A 6,000-nucleotide genomic window follows, 5' to 3' on the forward strand; every position below is an offset into this window, starting at 1 on the left:
CCTAATCCTCTATGTGATTTTATAAATCCTATAAAAACATTGCAAAATCAGCAACCGTGTTCAGCCCATAAGGAGCCATAGTGTGAAAACGATAGATCCAAAACTGTTCCTTATATAGCAATATAAGTCATAAGGCCCTCCCTGTGGATCACAACATGGTTTGTCCAGGACCGAAAATCTAAGATCACTAAAAAGGGTGCCCTATCGCAAAAAAAAATCTATAAATAAATAAATAAATAAATACAATGTTGGACTAAGGGAGCTTTAACAGTCTTGGATCCATCGTTTTCACACTTTTGCTTCTTGTGGGTTGACCCCCTTGGCCTCTCCTTTCATAGATAATTAGCATGCATGCATTTTTTTTTCTCTATAGCGTCCAATGATTCTTCTTTAAGAGTTTCTCTCAATCTGCTAGCCAGGGAACACAGTGACATTGAGTCACAATTTCTTCCTTCAACAATGACAGTATCAAGGCAGTACTTCCTGTGGGCTCTGCAGCCATGGGCCCACTGTGGGAGTGCAGATCACTACCAGAGCGAATTGTGGAGAAATTGTTATAGAATGGGAGCAGACTATTTGGGAGAGTTTTTACCCATCTAAAGCTGTTTCAATGGCCTACTTTATCTGTAACATGAAACTTTAGAATCAGAGTTGTAAATCTAAAGAATTGGAAATTTCTGTATTTAGAATGTTAAACACTGGCATATCGTGGTCTTTAAGTGAAACACCAAACACCCTTAGTGACTTCTGCCATAGAAGCCTCCAACATTCTCCGGAATCTGAAGCTTATTAGCTGTCCCCTTAGGAAGAAAAAAATAGAGTTTCACGCTCTGCAACCCAAATCCACTGGGATGGATTTACTTTTTGCTTCTCAGAAGTCACATACAAACTTCATCCCGGTCTTTCCCTGCTCCAGGCTGATAAAGATATGATGGGGTATGGAGGATTTCATCTATTCTCGACTTTTGCTGTCCACCCTTAGCCTCACTTTCCAGATCTAACATATGTTGTCCTGTCCATGATCACCTTTTATGGAGAACACATGTGAACTCTCAGCAAGCACAAGCCTTGCCATCTTCCCATGTGTGCGTTGCTTATCACTGTCTTTCACTGGTGACTCTGTTCATAACCCCAACCATTGTCACTTAGGACATGCAATAGCTGTTTTCTTGCATAATCTCCACTGCTTCAAACTGGCAAGAAAGTCATCCACTTTAACCACTTGTGGTAGACAAAGCACAAATAGCAATGAGGTCCACATTCACATACATTTAGCTGGAAAACTCAGAAGTTATCCAGCTAAATGAAGATTTGGGCATTTCTCCAGCTACACTCTAGCCAGCTAGTAAGTCCTATCCCTGGACCTTGCCCCTTGAAAAATGGCACCGACCGGGCCAGGTATGAGGGTGTGCCTTGGCCCCAAAACGGGATCTGCAACTTGATTTTAAGGTTTGGGGGTGTGGGAGAGGGGTCAGTTGCCAGAAGGGGTAGCCTAGCCGGTGCCTGGGACCCTCTGTTTTTGAGGAGGTGGGGGAGAGGCCAGAGCCTGAAGCCTACTTTTTCATTTTGGTCTTTGGGAGGTTGCATTGGGGGACAGGGAGGAGGCCGGGGCCTGGAGCCTACTTTTTCATGTTGGTGATTGGGGGGGGGGGGAGGGGGTGCCTTGGTGGGCAAAGGATCCCAGGATCCAGACCACTGAATTTTTGTAACGTCACCTTTGATGGAAGGGGAAGGCAAGGGCAATGACATCTTGATTTCACCTTTGGGCCACTTTTGGGGAATTAGGGCCACCTCAAGTGGCAGCCTCGGGTTGAGCTGGGGATCAGCACTGACCCCCAGCTCAATCTCCCCATGTGGCCAGGGAACTTTTTTTTTTTTGAGTGGCCCTTTAAGGCCATGGCGGTCCCTTGAGGTTGGGGCTGCCATCACATTAATGAGCCATTCACTGTTTTCTTTTGTCCCACAGTGTTTGGCCGCCTAGACAAAAGAACATGCCATAAAGCAACACTCCCCCACAATAGAGGGATCCCTTCCGCAAAAATACATAACGGCTTAGTGGCTCTAGGCTTCAGTTAGCTGGATAAGTCTAGGACAGCTATTTGGCTGTTCTATAGGTAGCTGAATAAACTTATAAAACAACTGAATATATTCAGCGGTGCAATCACACTACTGAATATCTTGGCCAGGCTAGCTATAAGAACATAAGACTTGCCATATTGGGTCAGATCAAGGATCCGTCAAGCCCAGCATCCTGTTTCCAACAGTGGCCAATCCAGGTCATGAGTACCTGGCAAGTACCCACACATTACATTATGCATTTATTTGGCTAACCTGCTCAACTGGACAGTGGCTGAATATTGCCCTTGGTAATTTTTTAAATTTTAAATTACTACAAGTATTTTCTGATGCATATTTTGCTTCTGCTACACAGCAGGTGCAAGATATATGGTACATTTATACCCATACAAGTGAACTTTCAAAGGAATTCCGCATGCAAATGTAACATACTATTGTAGCAATTTTCAAAAACCATTTACCTGCGTAAAGTGTACTTAACACGGGTAAAACCTTTGGCCGATTCAATGGCATATATTATAGCAATTTTCAAAAGCCCACTTACATGGGTATAGTGCATTTACACATGTAAAACCCAGTTTTAAACGAATAAATACTTTTGAATATCAGGCCTTATGTAAGCGTGCCAGCCTACGTTTCAAAAGAAAGGTTTGTGAGGAGTTTCCCTGTGAAAATGAGCTTGCAGGGTCACAGATCTGCAAGCTGCATGGAAAACAGAAATTGCTCCTCTATTTTTATTCAAGTCGATATCACAAATAAATACAACACATTGGATTGATGCTCCCAAAGACTTCACCTTATACTTAGAGGAAAACATTATTCTTGAAGCCATTACATGCATGCTTATCCCTGCAATGATTTCTGCAAGACGTCTGCAAAGGTTAATTCAAAATGGTTCTGGCTGCCCCAGAGGAAGGCACCAAAGTTACATCTCTTCAGTGCCATCTTCCAGGCAGATGGCACCATTTTTTTTAAATTCTAGACCCAGGGTGGGAGTGAACAACTTTCACTCCTGCCTGTTAAGATTAGAGAAGGACCTGGGACTGGGGATAAGTTGGAGCCAGCCTGGGAGCTACCTGGCCCTGGCAAGTTTGAATGGGGGGTGGGAAGGTCCCAGGGAGGCTCCAGTTGGGTCTGGGTGTCTCTGCTGGGTAAGCCTGGGTCCCAGCTTAGTTACTTTTCTGGGTTGTGAGTGGAGATTGGAGAGATCCAGGGAAGCCTCTGATAGGCCCGAGGAGACCTAGCCAGGCAGTCCTGTACTCCAGGATAAATTGTGGCGGGGCAGGAGGGAGGTTGAGAGCTGCAAGATGCCTTTTTTGTTCTTTTTTAACCCACAAATACAAAAATACCCAAAAATGCTGGGGTATTTTCGTAGGAGGCCATTTTCAAAATGGCCTCATTCGTTGCATTTTCTGCATTCATTTAAAACAAATGCACATTCCTACCAAGCAAGCTTGGCAAAGATAAAGATGCAGTTCTGCAAGCAACTCACCCTTCATTCCCTTGAGAACAGACACTAGGGGAGAGGAGATAAGAAAAAAATAAAGAACAGATAAAGGAAGTATTACCTAATGACACCATAGGTCATAGGGTTGCCAGGTTTGAACTAGCAAGCTCGAATCCCCAGAAACCAACTGTGTTGATACCAGCAAGTTGATAGTAGCCAGGTTTGCCCAGCAAGTCCAAGGGGACCCAAGCAGCTTATTATACGTGACTTGTAATTTGCCATGAGCTTGGGTTTGGAAAGGCAAATAATTTAATGCAAATATTTGGGCAATAGCCTTGATAGTTTTGGTAGCTGATCAGATTATTACAAAGTTTAGCAGTAAGACATTGGGAAGTGGCTGCTGAGTGTTGGATTAAATATTTGTATTTGTATGCTCATTTACCCAGAAAGGTAGAAAACCCAAGAAACAGACAACAAAAATTGACTTGGATAAGGAGAAATGGCCTACAAATATTCAGATCCTTGGCGGTGTGGAAAAGAGTAAGTGGACAGAGTGGAAGGATCAATTGGTATTTATCTGCCAGAAATTATTATGTTAATTTATATTTCCCAGCACCAGCCAAGTACTACTACAGATATTTAGAGAATATATGTTGTTGTAATTATTGGGCTGAGAGATAGGGGTTAATTCATGTGGCTTAGCAAGGAAAGGTGAGTGCTACAAAAAATGTTTCAAGTTCCAATCTTTTTATTGCAAGGTTTAATAGATAGCATAATGCATAGCGAACTCTGCCATGCATCACACTTACAAGAAAAACCATCAATGCAATTTCCATTTAACCTGAGCCCTTCACTCACCCACCCTTTACTTCTCTGCAGGATGTTCTCAACAGACAAAAAATGTTTTAAGTGTTACATATTTGCTGATGTATTTTTCTCTCTCTTTTTTTTTTTTTGTCTTCTGCTTTACAGATGGAGCAAAGGCCTGTGTGAACACTTAATACTGCTCTGAAGCACCGCGTAAGGCACCACTTTGATATGTAAAGTGAAATTGCGATAAATGAAGACTTCTAATATAGGGACACCCTCAATTACTTCTACATTTTTTGTGAGGCTGGGGTCGTACAGAAGACTCTGGGTGGGGGATACCTAGGGAAACTATCATGGTTGGCAAGTTTAGGAAAAGATGTTAAATCTTTCATTTATTGCAGTACCACTAAAAGACCATGGGATGATACGTTGTATGCGTGGGCAATATAAGACAATTGACAACATAATTTAGGAAGCTAAGGTTTGGGTTTTTATAATTGGTTGCTGAAAGAGAAGTGGGAAGTATAAAGGGGAGGAGTTTTGGTGGCGTTTTGCCCTTTCCCCCCTGCCCTTGCCAGTATAGGATGGTGATTAGGGCCCTCCAGCTATGTGATCTACTGGAGTAGGCAGCCTACAGACAGAGGCCCAGGGACCCTCCAAAGGGAGTGGGAACCTGCAGGGGCTCTTCCCCTCAAGGAGGGAGGCCCGAGGCCAAGAAGAAGTGAAGAGGAGTCTGCCTCTTGAACCAGGGCAGAGAAGCAGAAGACGGTGGGCCAGAAGTGGGATCTCCCCCCCCCCCGGGAAACTATCATGCAGCAAGGAGAAGAAGTGCAGGACTAGGGTGAGTTCACAAAATTGGGAATGTCCTGGGGTGTCCTTTGATGTGTGGAGGTCTGGTAATCAGCAAAGAGAGAAAGGAGCAGTTTCTTCCTCCACCCAAGGAGCTTACTAGGGTAGTAAAATGGAGAGGCCCGAGGTCTGAGAGTGGAGTGCTGTTTTTCCTCCTCTTGAGAACTACCCAAGAGAGGTGCAGAGTAGGAGCACGAGCGGGGTGATTTCATGTGAAGGTATGCCCAAGGTGTCTTTGATGCGTAGTGTCAAGGGAAACCTGCACTAAAAAGATGGTGATTATGGAGACTGGGGGAAAAGGTCCAAGACCACGTGAGGATTGAATAATTCAATGGGAAATGCGATTTTGTATTTGATGCCTATTGAATGAGAGTTTTGATATGGGTAGGCTTGAACAACCCAGCCCTTCCTTAGGGCTGAGAGAGAGAAAAGATAATGGAGAGGATAACAGGGTGATCCATCTGGTCATCAATAGTGGTAATATTTACTCTTATGGAAGCCATGATTTTCTGATTTGTTCAGTAATGATGTTGTAACACCTTCTCATCCATGTACATAGTTTTCCAGAAAATAAAGCTGCTGTTGGTTTGGAATTTGATACAAAGCGTCAGTCTCCATTATTATGCTAACCAGTTCCTATGGATGGAGTCAGAGATCATGAGTGGAGTGAGCGGGTTTTCTCCCTGTCCTAACAGAACAAGTGAAATAGAGTTGTGTTAAATCATGCTGTCATCATCAAAGTCTACGTCCTCATCTGCATGACCATTTTGAAGAACTCACAAAATAAATTTGGAGGAGACAACCACTGCACAAAAGGG

The 6,000-nt window shown here is 43.6% G+C and overlaps 1 long non-coding RNA gene across 1 annotated transcript in view; it reads left to right on the forward strand.

Moving 5' to 3' along the window:
* Nucleotides 1-5,769, forward strand: part of LOC115084823 — a 40,669-nt gene extending 34,900 nt beyond the window's left edge. The window contains exons 2-3 of the long non-coding RNA XR_003854653.1: nucleotides 3,970-4,063; nucleotides 4,496-5,769. This is a non-coding gene — a long non-coding RNA (uncharacterized LOC115084823). The remainder of the gene's footprint in view (nucleotides 1-3,969; nucleotides 4,064-4,495) is intronic.
* The last annotated feature ends 231 nt before the right edge of the window (nucleotides 5,770-6,000 follow it).

This window comes from Rhinatrema bivittatum, chromosome 2, assembly GCF_901001135.1.
Source record: "Rhinatrema bivittatum chromosome 2, aRhiBiv1.1, whole genome shotgun sequence".
Lineage (NCBI taxonomy): Eukaryota > Metazoa > Chordata > Amphibia > Gymnophiona > Rhinatrematidae > Rhinatrema > Rhinatrema bivittatum.